Raw genomic sequence first — 15,184 nt, forward strand, 5'->3', positions numbered from 1 at the left:
TGACTCCACTGTGGAAAGGGTATATTCTCACGAACACGATGGAGAATTTAAACGTTTAAATATTTGTTTAAACAATATATATATACAGTATATATATATATATATATATATATTTCTGAGTATTCTTTTTGCCGTTATTCAATGCGGTTCTACAGGATTTAATAGTAAAGGCCGAAATTTATCAAGTAATTTTGTTTAAAAAAAATACACCTAAAGGGGTCATAAAATTCCAAATCTACTAGCTTCATTTTCCACTTTGCAGGTTTCGGTGTGGTATCATTTCCCCCAACAATTCAACTAAACAATTGAATATACAATTAGCTCCTCCCCTATTGCAGAGCCCCGCAAATATGAGACTTCTCAGCTACAGTGGATGGAACATAAAGTCTTTAACAGTCTACTCTTCCTCTACACATGAATCATAATGGCACATTGGCTTAGGAATACTTTACTTATCCTGGGTGCATGCTATTTTGGTACGGTATAGTGTTTTTCCTTCCTATTCTCTTTATCTGAATCTTAGCTAATGTGTTATTATACAATTATTGATTATTTAAAAAACTATTATTGCTACTTTTTCAGATTGCAGAGGTGAAGAGGCTGTTGACCAGCAGAGTGGACATGTTACTGCCCTTGAAGGAGGACTGGTAACACTCAGCTGTAACTACACTACCAGTAGTCCATCTCCTGATCTCTTCTGGTACGTCCAGTTACCCAGGGACTCTCCTCAGTATGTCCTGAGAAGAGATCGTTATTCAGAAGGGAGCAATAGTGATGAGTTTAAGAAGAGGTTTGATTCCAGGCTGAATTTCACATCTAGCTCTGTCCCCTTGACGATTCAGAGGTTGCAGCTGTCTGACTCTGCTGTGTACTACTGTGCTCTGAGGCCCACTGTGACAACAGGATATACAGCTCCCTTACAAAAACTATTTGATAGTCTTATACTGTATAAGACTCTTAGAGAGCCTTGTGTAAGCTCTTCCTTAATGTTTCCTAAGGCAGAGTTAAGGAAGTGGTTTCACAAGCCTATGAGACAAGTTTTCTCTCTCCTTATACCCATCTCACAGAATGCATGGAGCCCTGGCTGAGGAACTTACTTATTCTTGCTGCATTTTGTTATGGTATTATAATATTATTTTCCTAATTCATTTGCTGCCTTTGATCCCATTCCTTTATTTTATGAAACATATTTCTCAGTATCAGTATTAATGTCATGTTTGTAATCATATTACTCGATTATTTTCAGTCATTTTTCATGCCAATAAAGCTCTCTTCCAATTCAGGTCCAAATGTAGAAGTAAGAGACAATACAATTCCACTAAAATATCTCATGGATTAGAAAATAGACGATTGTTTAATTTTTAGAATTGGCCTAATTGTGTTACTTGGACACATTTAGAAAAAGCAAAAATCAGTATTGTGTACAGAATAATGGAAAATCCACTCTATGGAAAGATCATCGAGCATCAGCCACAAGGAGGCCACATTACCAAGAAAGTGTTGCTTTCTACTTTAAAATGACTTGTTTACAGTATTTGAACATCCCCTCTGTGCTGTGCTGCATGGTCTAGGCCTGTGTTGCCACTAAGGAATCAAGCGAGCAAACCAGTTTCTATATTGTAACATAAGTTTGTCTTGCTCTTTGTATCCAATGATAATTATGGGACATTGGCTGTGGACCTCTGTTCTTCTTGCTGCACTTATCTTTGGTAGGATACAGATCGCATGATATTTTTCTCAATACCCTGATGTTACTTGGATCCTGACATTTAGTAACCATGGGACTTTAGGATTCTATCAATTAGATGTGATGTGACGAAAATATGTTCCACAAAAATGTCAGATAGAAAAGTCCCAAGGCATTTTGTTATGTTATTATAATGTTATTTTTGTATTATTTGTTTAGTCTTGGCTCCCAATCCTTTCTTTTATCAAACATATTTCTCAGTTCAACACTACAAGTATTAATTTCATGTGTTTTTATTCACACAAATATGCTGCTTGATTATTTTCTCCCTAATACTAATGTGTATTACATCATTTTCCAGAATGCAGAGGAGAAGACTCAGTCATTCAGCCACCAGGAGATGTGACCATTAACCTTAACAGGTCACACTGGGCTGTCAATGTGATACTATGGATACAAATCCATAACTGTTGTGGTACAAACACGGAGCAAACGAGTACCCCAAGTATATGCTGTGTACTACTGTGCTCGGTGGACCACTGTGATAACAAGATATACAACCCCTTACAAAAACATACTGACCTACACAATGACAATACACCTGTCTGTACAGTATACAACACCACTTTGAAATTGACACACAGTAACTTTCTCACTACCTCCCTGATAGTACCAAGACTAGTGGTAGCAGATGATGATAATCACAGTGATGAGGATGAGGATGATAATGACAATGATGATGATGGTGATGGTTATGCAATAAGTCATTTTTGATGCCAATAAAGCTATCTCTTCCAATGTAGCTCTAAAGGTAGATGTAAGAGACATTAAAATGCCATTACAATATCTAATTTATTAGAACACATACAGCTAGTAGAGTCTAACTAAATTAATTGCAGAGAAAAAAGTTATACTCAGTATTGTGTACAGAGTAATGGAAAAGCCAACATCCACCACAAGGAGGCCACATTACCAAGTAAGTGTTGCTTTCTACTCTAAAATGACTTGTTTACAGTATTTGAACATCCCCTTTGTGCTGTCCTGCATGGTCTAGGCCTGTGCTGCCACTAAGACAGGAATCAAGAGAGCAAACCAGTTTCTATATTGTAACATCAGTGTGTCTTGCTCTTTGTATCCTATGATAATTATGGGACATTGGCTGTGGACCTCTGTTGTTCTTGCTGCACTTATCTTTGGTAGGTAATGGCTCTCATTATCTTTTTCTCAACACCCTGATGTTACTGGAACCCTGACATTTTTCACAGAGTTATTCTTCTTTGTTTCCAGAGTGCAGAGGAGCAGACAGTGTTACTCAGTCAACGAGAGAAGTGACTGCTTATGAAGGAGAAGACGTGTCTCTCAACTGTGAATATAACACCAGTTTATCAGCTCCATCTCTCTTCTGGTACATTCAATACACAAACGATTACCCTGAATATGTTTTGCGGAAGGATGTCATTGGACCAGGGGATATTGATGATAGATTCAAGGAGAGATTTGATGCCCATCTCAGTTCCATCACCAAATTAGTCCCCTTGACGATCCAGAGGGTGCAGCTGTCTGACTCTGCTTTGTACTACTGTGCTCTGAAGCCCACTGTGACAACAAGATATACAGCCCCATTACAAAAACACCATGTGTGCACGTGGGTGTGTACAGTACTTTGTGTTTTTTTTAAGTCAATGGGAGGTGTTCTGCTCAAAAAAATAAAGGGAACACTTAAACAACACAATGTAACTCAAAGTCAATCACACTTCTGTGAAATCAAACTGTCCACTTAGGAAGCAACACTGATTGACAATACATTTCACATGCTGTTGTGCAAATGGAATAGACAACAGGTGGAAACTATAGGCAATTAGCAATACACCCCCAATAAAGGAGTGGTTCTGCAGGTGGGGACCACAGACCACTTCTCAGTTCCTATGCTTCCTGGCTGATGTTTTGGTCACTTTTGAATGCTGGCGGTGCTTTCACTCTAGTGGTAGAATGAGACGGAGTCTACAACCCACACAAGTGGCTCAGGTAGTGCAGCTCATCCAGGATGGACCATCAATGCGAGCTGTGGCAAGAAGGTTTGCTGTGTCTGTCAGCGTAGTGTCCAGAGCATGGAGGCGCTACCTGGAGACAGGCCAGTACATCAGGAGACGTGGAGGAGGCCGTAGGAGGGCAATAATCCAGCAGCAGGACCGCTACCTCTGCCTTTGTGCAAGGAGGAGCAGGAGGAGCACTGCCAGAGCCCTGCAAAATGACCTCCAGCAGGCCACAAATGTGCATGTGTCTGCTCAAACGGTCAGAAACAGACTCCATGAGGGTGGTATGAGGGCCCGACGTCCACAGATGGGGGTTATGCTTACAGCCCAACACCGTGCAGGACTTTTTTCATTTGCCAGAGAACACCAAGATTGGCAAATTCGCCAATGGCGCCCTGTGCTCTTCACAGATGAAAGCAGGTTCACACTGAGCACATGTGACAGTCTGGAGACGCCGTGGAGAAAGTTCTGCTGCCTGCAACATCCTCCAGCATGACTGGTTTGGCGGTGGGTCAGTCATGGTGTGGGGTGGCATTTCTTTGGGGGGCCGCACAGCCCTCCATGTGCTCGCCAGAGGTAGCCTGACTGCCATTAGGTACCGAGATGAGATCCTCAGACCCCTTGTGAGACCATATGCTGGTGCAGTTGGCCCTGAGTTCCTCCTAATGCAAGACAATGCTAGACCTCATGTGGCTCATGGTCTGGGAGGAGATCCCTCAGGAGACATTTACATTTACATTTAAGTCATTTAGCAGACGCTCTTATCCAGAGCGACTTACAAATTGGTGCGTTCACCTTAAGACATCCAGTGGAACAGCCACTTTACAATAGTGCATCTAAATCTTTTAAGGGGGGTGAGAAGGATTACTTTATCCTATCCTAGGTATTCCTGAAAGAGGTGGGGTTTCAGGTGTCTCCGGAAGGTGGTGATTGACTCCGCTGTCCTGGCGTCGTGAGGGAGTTTGTTCCACCATTGGGGGCCAGAGCAGCGAACAGTTTTGACTGGGCTGCGCGGGAACTGTACTTCCTCAGTGGTAGGGAGGCGAGCAGGCCAGAGGTGGATGAACGCAGTGCCCTTGTTTGGGTGTAGGGCCTGATCAGAGCCTGGAGGTACTGAGGTGCCGTTCCCCTCACAGCTCCGTAGGCAAGCACCATGGTCTTGTAGCGGATGCGAGCTTCAACTGGAAGCCAGTGGAGAGAGCGGAGGAGCGGGGTGACGTGAGAGAACTTGGGAAGGTTGAACACCAGACGGGCTGCGGCGTTCTGGATGAGTTGTAGGGGTTTAATGGCACAGGCAGGGAGCCCAGCCAACAGCGAGTTGCAGTAATCCAGACGGGAGATGACAAGTGCCTGGATTAGGACCTGCGCTGCTTCCTGTGTGAGGCAGGGTCGTACTCTGCGGATGTTGTAGAGCATGAACCTACAAGAACGGGCCACCGCCTTGATGTTAGTTGAGAACGACAGGGTGTTGTCCAGGATCACGCCAAGGTTCTTAGCGCTCTGGGAGGAGGACACAATGGAGTTGTCAACCGTGATGGCGAGATCATGGAACGGGCAGTCCTTCCCCGGGAGGAAGAGCAGCTCCGTCTTGCCGAGGTTCAGCTTGAGGTGGTGATCCGTCATCCACACTGATATGTCTGCCAGACATGCAGAGATGCGATTCGCCACCTGGTCATCAGAAGGGGGAAAGGAGAAGATTAATTGTGTGTCGTCTGCATAGCAATGATAGGAGAGACCATGTGAGGTTATGACAGAGCCAAGTGACTTGGTGTATAGCGAGAATAGGAGAGGGCCTAGAACAGAGCCCTGGGGGACGCCAGTGGTGAGAGCGCGTGGTGAGGAGACAGATTCTCGCCACGCCACCTGGTAGGAGCGACCTGTCAGGTAGGACGCAATCAAGCGTGGGCCGCGCCGGAGATGCCCAACTCGGAGAGGGTGGAGAGGAGGATCTGATGGTTCACAGTATCGAAGGCAGCCGATAGGTCTAGAAGGATGAGAGCAGAGGAGAGAGAGTTAGCTTTAGCAGTGCGGAGGGCCTCCGTGATACAGAGAAGAGCAGTCTCAGTTGAATGACTAGTCTTGAAACCTGACTGATTTGGATCAAGAAGGTCATTCTGAGAGAGATAGCGGGAGAGCTGGCCAAGGACGGCACGTTCAAGAGTTTTGGAGAGAAAAGAAAGAAGGGATACTGGTCTGTAGTTGTTGACATCGGAGGGATCGAGTGTAGGTTTTTCAGAAGGGGTGCAACTCTCGCTCTCTTGAAGACAGAAGGGACGTAGCCAGCGGTCAGGGATGAGTTGATGAGCGAGGTGAGGTAAGGAGAAGGTCTCCGGAAATGGTCTGGAGAAGAGAGGAGGGAATAGGGTCAAGCGGGCAGGTTGTTGGGCGGCCGGCCGTCACAAGACGCGAGATTTCATCTGGAGAGAGAGGGGAGAAAGAGGTCAGAGCACAGGGTAGGGCAGTGTGAACAGAACCAGCGGTGTCGTTTGACTTAGCAAACGAGGATCGGATGTCGTCGACCTTCTTTTCAAAATGGTTGACGAAGTCATCTGCAGAGAGGGAGGAGGGGGGAGGGGAGGAGGATTCAGGAGGGAGGAGAAGGTGGCAAAGAGCTTCCTAGGGTTAGAGGCAGATGCTTGGACTTTAGAGTGGTAGAAAGTGGCTTTAGCAGCAGAGACAGAAGAGGAAAATGTAGAGAGGAGGGAGTGAAAGGATGCCAGGTCCGCAGGGAGGCGAGTTTTCCTCCATTTCCGCCGGCTGCCCGGAGCCCTGTTCTGTGAGCTCGCAATGAGTCGTCGAGCCACGGAGCAGGAGGGGAGGACCGAGCCGGCCTGGAGGATAGGGGACATAGAGAATCAAGGGATGCAGAAAGGGAGGAGAGGAGGGTTGAGGAGGCAGAATCAGGAGATAGGTTGGAGAAGGTTTGAGCAGAGGGAAGAGATGATAGGATGGAAGAGGAGAGAGTAGCGGGGAGAGAGAGCGAAGATTGGGACGGCGCGATACCATCCGAGTAGGGGCAGTGTGGGAAGTGTTGGATGAGAGCAAGAGGGAAAAGGATACAAGGTAGTGGTCGGAGACTTGGAGGGGAGTTGCAGTGAGGTTAGTGGAAGAACAGCATCTAGTAAAGATGAGGTCGAGCGTATTGCCTGCCTTGTGAGTAGAGGGGGAAGGTGAGAGGGTGAGGTCAAAAGAGGAGAGGAGTGGAAAGAAGGAGGCAGAGAGGAATGAGTCAAAGGTAGACGTGGGGAGGTTAAAGTCGCCCAGAACTGTGAGAGGTGAGCCGTCCTCAGGAAAGGAGCTTATCAAGGCATCAAGCTCATTGATGAACTCTCCGAGGGAACCTGGAGGGCGATAAATGATAAGGATGTTAAGCTTGAAAGGGCTGGTAACTGTGACAGCATGGAATTCAAAGGAGGCGATAGACAGATGGGTAAGGGGAGAAAGAGAGAATGACCACTTGGGAGAGATGAGGATCCCGGTGCCACCACCCCGCTGACCAGAAGCTCTCGGGGTGTGCGAGAACACGTGGGCGGACGAAGAGAGAGCAGTAGGAGTAGCAGTGTTATCTGTGGTGATCCATGTTTCCGTCAGTGCCAAGAAGTCGAGGGACTGGAGGGAGGCATAGGCTGAGATGAACTCTGCCTTGTTGGCCGCAGATCGGCAGTTCCAGAGGCTACCGGAGACCTGGAACTCCACGTGGGTCGTGCGCACTGGGACCACCAGATTAGAGTGGCCGCGGCCACGCGGTGTGGAGCGTTTGTATGGTCTGTGCAGAGAGGAGAGAACAGGGATAGACAGACACATAGTTGACAGGCTACAGAAGAGGCTACGCTAATGCAAAGGAGATTGGAATGACAAATGGACTACACGTCTCGAATGTTCAGAAAGTTAAGCTTACGTAGCAGGAATCTTATTGACTAAAATAATTCAAATGATACAGTACTGCTGAAGTAGGCTAGCTGGCAGTGGCTGCGTTGTTGTTGTTCTATCTCTCTATAGTGCTGTTTCTTGTATTATGGTCTCTTGTTTCTTTAGAGGTTTCACTTTGTTGTCCTTTTTCTTTTCCTTTTTCTTCTGTCCTTATTTTGTCTTCCTTTCTTCTGTTAACTAGATATTTTTTGTTGTTATTCTTTGTAAGCTAGCTAGCTTCTTCCAGGAGAGTCCCTAGCAACTGCTTAGCAACAAGTAAACAATTCAGCTAGCTAAGATAACTGTACAAAATAGTTACTTCTTCAAAAGCCTGTCTTTTTGGTTTGTTCCTTGTTTTGTCTTCTATTGAGTCTTGCAGTTTTCTCTTGATTTTTTCGATGTACTTCACTCTAAAAAAACATTTAAATCTCAATATATACAGGAGCTCATTTTTCAGCAGCTGCTCAATTTGGAACTCCGGAACACACATCCGCCAACTCATCGGGAGCATGCCCAGGCGTTGTAGGGAGGTCATACAGGCACGTGGAGGCCACACACACTACTGAGCCTCATTTTGACTTGTTTTAAGGACATTACATCAAAGTTGGATCAGCCTGTAGTGTGGCTTTCCACTTTAATTTTGAGTGTGACTCCCAAATCCAGACCTCCATGGGTTGATAAATTTGATTTCCATTGATAATTTTTGTGTGATTTTGTTGTCAGCACATTCAACTATGTGAAGAAAATATTATTTAATAAGAATATTTCATTCATTCAGATCTAGGATGTGTTATTTTAGTGTTCCCTTTATTTTTTTGAGCAGTGTATAATTGAGGCAGAGAAAAGGAAATTCCTTTTATAGCTGACAGTGAGAAACCAGGGGAGTCATTCTGTCATAACAGTATACTTGTGTTCACTCTTTTCACTGTATTAAATATACCAGTGACCAGATTTTATATTTGGAAATAAAATGAAAGGCATGTATATGACTAAACATTCTAAACATTCTCTCATAGAAATATCATTGATTCTATCTTTACAGTGATTTAGTAAACTAAACCTTCGTCACCACCACCACACTTCATTAAGAGAAAGCATTGAATGGGTTTTATGTCAAAGTGAAGAGCTACAAATGATCCTGTTCAAACTGTACATATGATGACAAGTGACATATTTCAGTTAGTTAGTTGGTCCAACATATAGTAGTTGAATGATGATGTTACTTGGTTTGATCTGGATGTTCTCTACAATTTGTAAGTGAGCCTGTATTGTTGATGCTAGTTAGTTTTTTAAATTCCTGTCAATTGTTTTAGTTTCTCTATTTTCTTTACAGGACAGATTGCTGGGGATCGCATTAGTCCTGCAAAGCATGACGTCATAGGTACAGAGGGAGAACCTATGACTCTGAGCTACTCATATGATATAGGCTGTGAATGTATTGACCTTTAATGGTACAGGCATTACCCTAACCAGGCTCCTCAGGTCTACAGTATAAAGGTGCAAGATCAGAAAGCGGTAGGGAACATATACATCCACAACGTCTCAGACATCTACTCAACTGATCATAACAAGTCTCACCCTGGCAGACAGCACTCTACTACTGTGCTCTCAGAGAATATACCCCGTGAGACGATGTGTAAAAGATGCTGTTCTAAAACCAGCTGAGCAGAAATGCTTTGATGAAGCAGGGATCAAATTTGAACATCAAACCACAATTTCATAACATAATGGCAGAGGTTGAGATCAGAGAATTGTGATGTGCTTTGTGCAATCACCAGGTGGTCTAGTGTTTCTCTGTCTTCATATTCAACTGTGAGAAAAATGTATTCTTCTCTCTTCAACTAGTCATTTTCAATTCCTTAATTTCTTTATGTGGTTGGAAAAGCACTTGGGAATATGACAAAGTGCAAAAATATTGTTATTTGTAGTTACTCCTCACAATTTATACCACTTGGTGGTGTAGTATGAAAGTCAACCTGAAGAGGGCAACCTAACAAAGCACACAAACCCCTGAATCAGAGGATGCCATACAGACAGACACCTCCCCATGGTCTACTACTGCATGTAATACAGAACAACATGAAGCATCAACAGTAGGACAGAGGGTGTCAAAGCTCTGTGATAGATAGATCAGCATTGTTCTGTTCCTTACCTTTTCCACTTCAAACTGACTGACTAGTCATGAGAAATTGCCTGATCCTTCATGTTCTGGCTGCATACTGCTTTGGTATAACATCACTCAGTTTATCTGTCTCTTTCTGTGCAGTTGCTCATTTTATTTATATACATTATTATATGTTGTGAAGATATATTTATCTTTCTTTTCAGGGTGCAGAGCAGAAGAGAATGTAATACAGCCAACAGAAGATGTAATGGTCGTAGAAGGACAACCAACAAAACTCAGTTGTACATTTGATACCACTGATCTATCACCATATCTCTTCTGGTACAAACAACAAGCAAATGGCAAACCCATGTTTATGCTGAGAGAGGATAAATTTGGAACTGGGGAAACTGCTACTGAGTTCAAGGACAGATTTCATGCCCGTCTGAATGTCACAGCAAAATCAGTCCCCTTGACGATCCAGAGGTTGCAGCTGTCTGACTCTGCTGTGTACTACTGTGCTCTGAGGCCCACTGTGACAACAGGATATACAGCCCTCTTACAGAAACTATAAGTTTCACATGTGCCCATAGAAACATTCAGGACCACTGAAAAGTTGGGACAAAAGCACAATATGCATTTCAATATACTTTATGTACAGGAGTAGATCTGAATGATTTACTCTGTAGGCTACACAAGTGTTTGTTTAAAGAATACGTGTATGTTTTCACAACATATCAGAAAAATAAGTTTATTATACATACTTTATGGAACATTTATGAATTTATAAATTGCTTTAGGCTACTTTCCATTTTATGTGAGCTAGACCTAAGCTTTTTACTTTGACTAATGCAATGCAAAGAGTGCTTATATCTAATACTGATGAGGTAATATTGACCAATACATTTCTTTAAATCTTACCTCTCTCTGAACATGCTCCTCCTTCATGTCTGTCAGTTGATGGTGATATACAGGCTGAGATGGACATGGAAGAGAGAGAGAGGATCTCTACCTCTTACTGTAACTCACAGTCACTCTCAGTGTGTTCTGTATAACCATGGTACTCTGTCTGATCATCTGGCTGGTTCTTCATGTATTCTGCTTCGGTATGATGGAACCTTTTCCCTCATTGGTTTATCGTATCTTTAACACATTTTTACAATGGTTTTATCATTTCTAATATCTTTCAAATTATCACTCAGTCTTTCTTTTACTCCCAGAGTGCACATCAGACCAAGTTCAACAGCAACCAGGAGGTGTGATTGCTACAGAAGGAGGACTGGTAACACTGAGTTGTCAATATAACACCAGTGCTAATAATGCATACAACTGATCCTGTTCAAACTGTACATATGATGACAAGTGACATATTTCAGTTAGTTAGTTGGTCCAACATATAGTAGATGAATGTGTCTGGCTAGACTGTAAACTCTCCTTCCAGACTCATATCAAACATCTCCAATCGAAAATCAAATCAAGAGTCGGCCTTCTATTCCACAACAAAGCCTCCTTCACTTACGCCGCCAAACTTACCCTAGTAAAACGGACTATCCTACCGATCCTCGACTTTGGCGATGTCATCTACAAAATTGCTTCCAACACTCTACTCAGCAAACTGGATGCAGTTTATCACAGTGTCATCCGTTTTGTCACTAAAGCACCTTATTCCACCCACCACTGCGACCTGTATGCTCTAGTCGGCTGGCCCTCGCTACATATTCGTCGCCAGACCCACTGGCTCCAGGTCATCTACAAGTCCATGCTAGGTAAAGCTCCGCCTTATCTCAGTACACTGGTCACGATGGCAACACCCACCCATAACACGCGCTCCAGCAGGTGTATCTCACTGATCATCCCTAAAGCCAACACCTCATTTGGCCGCCTTTCGTTCCAGTTCTCTGCTGCCTGTGACTGGAACGAATTGCAAAAATCGCTGAAGTTGGAGACTTTTATCTCCCTCACCAACTTCAAACATCTGCTATCTGAGCAGCTAACCGATCGCTGCCGCTGTACATAGTCTATCGGTAAATAGCCCACCCATTTTTACCTACCTCATCCCCATACTGTTTTTATTTATTTTATTTTATGCTCTCACACCAATATCTCTACCTGTACATGACCATCTGATCATTTATCACTCCAGTGTTAATCTGCAAAAAATGGTAATTATTCGCCTACCTACTCATGCCTTTTGCACACAATGTATATAGACTCCTTTTTTCTACTGTATTATTGACTTGTTTAATTGTTTACTCCATGTGTAACTCTGTGTTGTCTGTTCACACTGCTATGCTTTATCTTGGCCAGGTCGCAGTTGCAAATGAGAACTTGCTCTCAACTAGCCTACCTGGTTAAATAAAGGTTAAATAAAATAAATAAATAAAAATTATGATGTTACTTGGTTTGATCTGGATGATCTCTACAATTTGTAAGTGAGCCTGTATTGTTGATGCTAGTTAGTTTTTTAAATTCCTGTCAATTGTTTTAGTTTCTCTATTTTCTTTACAGGACAGATTGCTGGGGATCACATTAGTCCTGCAAAGCATGACGTCATAGGTACAGAGGGAGAACCTGTGACTCTGAGCTGCTCATATGATATACGCTGTGAATGTATTGACCTTTAATGGTACAGGCATTACCCTAACCAGGCTCCTCAGTTCTACAGTATAAAGGTGCAAGATCAGAAAGCGGTAGGGAACATATACATCCACAACGTCTCAGACATCTACTCAACTGATCATAACAAGTCTCACCCTGGCAGACAGCACTCTACTACTGTGCTCTCAGAGAATATAACCCATGAGACAATGTGTAAAAGATGCTGTTCTAAAACCAGCTGAGCAGAAATGCTTTGATGAAGCGGGGATCAAATTTGAACATCAAACCACAATTTCATAACATAATGGCAGAGGTTGAGATCAGAGAATTGTGATGTGCTTTGTGCAATCACCAGGTGGTCTAGTGTTTCTCTGTCTTCATATTCAATAAACTGTGAGAAAAATGTATTCTTCTCTCTTCAACTAGTACTTTTCAATTCCTTACTTTCTTTATGTGGTTGGAAAAGCACGTGGGAATATGACAAAAGTGCAAAAATATTATTATTTGTAGTTACTCTTCACAGTTTATACCACTTGGTGGTGTAGTATGAAAGTCAACCTGAAGGGGGCAACCTAACAAAGCACACAACCCCTGAATCAGAGGATGCCATACAGACAGACACCTCCCCATGGTCTACTGCTGCATGTAATACAGAACAACATGAAGCATCAACAGTAGAACAGAGGGTGTCAAAGCTATGTGATAGATAGATCAGCATTGTTCTGCTCGTTACCTTTTCCACTTCAAACTGACTGACTAGTCATGAGAAATTGGCTGATCCTTCATGTTCTGGCTGCATACTGCTTTGGTATAACATCACTCAGTTTATCTGTCTCTTTCTGTGCAGTTGCTAATTTTATTTATATACATTATTATTATATGTTGTGAAGATATATTTATCTTTATTTTCAGGGTGCAGAGCAGAAGATAATGTAATACAGCCAACAGAAGATGTAATGGTCGTAGAAGGACAACCAACAAAACTGAGTTGTACATTTGATACAACTTCTCCATCACCATATCTCTTCTGGTACAAACAACAAGCAAATGGCAAACCCATGTTTATGCTGAGAGAGGATAAATTTGGAACTGGGGAAACTGCTAATGAGTTCAAGGACAGATTTCATGCCCGTCTGAATGTCACAGCAAAATCTGTCCCCTTGATGATCCAGAGGTTGCAGCTGTCTGACTCTGCTGTGTACTACTGTGCTCTGAGGCCCACTGTGACAACAGGATATACAGCCCTCTTACAGAAACTATAAGTTTCACATGTTTCAATAGAAACATATAGTACCACTGAAAAGTTGGGACAAAAGCACAATATGCATTTCAATATACTTTATGTACAGAAGTAGATCTGAATGATTTACTCTGTAGGCTCCACAAGTGTTTGTTCATAATTTTTTAAAGAATACGTGTATGTTTTCACAACATATCAGAAAAATAAGTTTATCATACATACTTTAAGGAACATTTATGTAGTTGAAAATTGCTTTAGGCTACTTTCCATTTTATGTGAGCTAGACGTAAGCTTTTTACTTTGACTAATGTAATGCAAAGAGTGCTTATATCTAATACTGATGAGGTAATATTGACCAATACATTTCTTTACAATCTTTCCTCTCTCTAAACAGGCTCCTCCTTCATGTCTGTCAGTTGATGGTGATATACAGGCTGAGATGGACATGCAAGAGAGAGAGAGGATCTCTACCTCTTACTGTAACTCACAGTCACTCTCAGTGTGTTCTGTATAACCATGGTACTCTGTCTGATCATCTGGCTGGTTCTTCATGTATTCTGCTTCGGTATGATGGAACCTTTAACCTCATTGGTTTATCGTATCTTTAACACGTTTTCACAATGGTTTTATCATTTCTAATATCTTTCAATTTACCACTCAGTCTTTCTTTTACTCCCAGAGTGCACAGCAGACCAAGTTCAACAGCAACCAGGAGGTGTGATTGCTACAGAAGGAGGACTGGTAACACTGAGTTGTCAATATAACACCAGTGCTAATAATGCATATCTATATTGGTTCAAACAAGAAGAAAATGACTTCCCTAAACATATGCTGAGCCGTTATTCATTTGGATCTGGAGACAACGCTGCAGGGTTCAAGGAGAGATTTGATGCCCTCCTCGATGCGGACTCAAAATCAGTCCCCTTGACGATCCAGAGGGTGCAGCTGTCTGACTCTGCTGTGTACTACTGTGCCCTGCAGCCCACAGTGAGAGGAAACCTGTGAAGACTCTACAAAAACCTGGAGAAAAAAACTGACATCCCCTAGACATCCTGTCATTTTTTATTTCATCATTACTTTGTGTAAACAAAACACACACACTGAACATGAACAATGAAAGCTTTTCAATGAATAACAAAAAACAAATGTTAAAAATGTTGAATGGAAGAGTGACAAAACTCAATCTACCTGAATGTGTTGCTTATTTATACTTTAGATTGTAGATTTCAATAGGAAAGCAAAAAACTGTGAATGAATGAATGCCTCATATTGAATAAATGTATATCTTGAAGATCTTGCATGAAGCAACTCTCCTACCCTAAAATCAAGAAAATAAATGGAAATAAATAAGACAGTTTTATCCAATATTGTCACGCCCTGACCTTAGAGATCCTTTTTATGTCTTTATTTTGGTTTGGTCAGGGCGTGAGTTGGGGTGGGTATTCTATGTTCTATGTTGTGTAGTTCTATGTTTTGGCAGGTTAGGTTTCTCAATCAGGAACAGCTGTCTATCGTTGTCTCTGATTGAGAACCATACTTAGGCTGCTCTTTTTCCCCACCTGTGGTTGTGGCAAGTAGACTTTGTTTAGGACACATAGCTGTTAGCGCCATGG

The 15,184-nt window shown here is 42.7% G+C and overlaps 2 long non-coding RNA genes across 2 annotated transcripts; both read left to right on the forward strand.

Moving 5' to 3' along the window:
• The first annotated feature begins 617 nt into the window (after positions 1 to 617).
• Positions 618 to 3,063, forward strand: LOC135565686 (uncharacterized). Its single transcript, XR_010461786.1, has 3 exons — positions 618 to 700; positions 1,068 to 2,883; positions 2,975 to 3,063. It is a non-coding gene; the product is annotated as an uncharacterized LOC135565686 (long non-coding RNA).
• Positions 3,064 to 13,971: 10,908 nt separating this feature from the next.
• LOC115114394 (uncharacterized) lies at positions 13,972 to 14,931 on the forward strand. Its single transcript, XR_010461785.1, has 2 exons — positions 13,972 to 14,136; positions 14,251 to 14,931. It is a non-coding gene; the product is annotated as an uncharacterized LOC115114394 (long non-coding RNA).
• Positions 14,932 to 15,184: the final 253 nt, after the last annotated feature.

Source organism: Oncorhynchus nerka, linkage group LG9b, assembly GCF_034236695.1.
Source record: "Oncorhynchus nerka isolate Pitt River linkage group LG9b, Oner_Uvic_2.0, whole genome shotgun sequence".
In the NCBI taxonomy this organism is placed as follows: domain Eukaryota; kingdom Metazoa; phylum Chordata; class Actinopteri; order Salmoniformes; family Salmonidae; genus Oncorhynchus; species Oncorhynchus nerka.